Genomic DNA, 1,618 nt, shown 5'->3' with positions numbered 1-1,618 from the left:
GCGTCCGAATCTCGCGAGAATTAGTACGTCACCCAGGTAATTCTCGACTACTCTTATGAATACTGAGGTTTCGGACATACTTATTCGCTCACCTACTGCTTTTCCCCTACTATATAATAGAGAAGTAGGCGGTTTCGGACGCACTTTAAGTAGACGCGTGTCCGAATCTCGCGAGAATTAGTACGTCACCCAGGTAATTCTCGCCTACTCTTTTATGAATACTAAGGATTCGTTCATACTTATTCGCTCGCCTACTGCTTTTCGCCTACTATATAGTAGAGAAGTAGGTGGTTTCGGACGCAGCCAGTGTCTCTCATTGATTGTGTTCATGTGATTCAGGTGTGTCGTGTTAATTGTCCTCATTACCCCATGTATTTAAGTCCCAGTCTGTGCAGAATGTCTTTGTCTGGTCTAAATCATCATGTTCGTGTGTCACCAGCCATTCCTTGTTGTGGATATCCCCTGTGTTTGTATTTATTAAAGACTGTTGCATTGCTCCACGTCTCCACGTTCCTTCCCTCCGACACAGTTCCTGACAGAAGACCCGACCAACAAAAAGAAGTATATTGCGTGTTCCCCTCAGTTTGTTTTCCATGTTTTGTGCAGTGTTTTGTTTTTTCCCCTTATGGATCCCCTCGCCGCTAAATTCACTGCCCTAGCCTCCATCCGTCGCCTCGGGACTCCATTCCTCCAGCTGAGCCTCATCCCTCCATCTCTGTCAGGCTCCTCCTTCCCTTCGGCTCCTCCTCGGTCCTCTGTTGCTCCGGCTCCACGGTGGCCTTCCGAATCCTCGCCTCGGCCTCGGTCGCCTGAACCATCTGCTCCGCCTTGGCCCTCCGGATCATCCCCGTCGCCCTGGCTCATCGGCACTCCATCTCTGCCTTGGGCTCCTCCACCTGCTCTGCCGCCGTCGGTCGGGCCCCTGGAGTCGTCAGCCCTTCCTCCACCATGGCTCCTCCCTCCGTCGGCTCCACCGTGGGTCGCATTCATGGCTGTGGCCTGGGTCCCTCCTGTCTCCTCCCTGGCTCCTCCCTCCATCTTGTCCGCCCTGGCTCCTCCTGTCTCCTCCCTGGCTCCTCCCTCCATCTTGTCTGCCCTGGCTCCGCTTGTCTCCTCCCTGGCTCCTCCCTCCGCCGTCTCCACCCTGGATTCTGTTTGCCGTCCACCTCCCAGGTGTCCGTCCTCCACCCGAACCTCCTCCTGAGTTCCCCTCCTTCCCCCCCTTTGACGTGCCGTCCAGGAGGGGGGCGAACTGTCATGCCCCTGGACTGTCTGTGTATATGTTTTCCTCCCCGTGTGCTCCAAGTGACCCAGTTATATATATATATATATATATATATATCAGTGGTGTAACTTTGCTTTGAAAAGTGGTGGGGACACCGCGCAACTCGTTTTGCTAGTTTTTTATTTAATAACCTAATTTACTTGGGGACTGGGTTTAGAGTTGGACAAACTTAATTTTTGCTTTTCAAAAATACATCGATGTACCAGGGGCAGCGCCAGAGAATTTTGAACGCAGGTGCTGAGGGGGTGCTAGATCACTGACAGAGGGAGCTGGGCAATTCAGGGCTCCAGACTCATTCTTCCCACTGGTCGCTCTTTTGCGATTAACTTTCTC

This window comes from Sinocyclocheilus anshuiensis, unplaced genomic scaffold (genome assembly GCF_001515605.1).
Source record: "Sinocyclocheilus anshuiensis isolate Anshui unplaced genomic scaffold, SAMN03320099.WGS_v1.1 scaffold1571, whole genome shotgun sequence".
NCBI lineage: Eukaryota > Metazoa > Chordata > Actinopteri > Cypriniformes > Cyprinidae > Sinocyclocheilus > Sinocyclocheilus anshuiensis.
Note: the sequence above shows the minus strand (reverse complement) of the source record.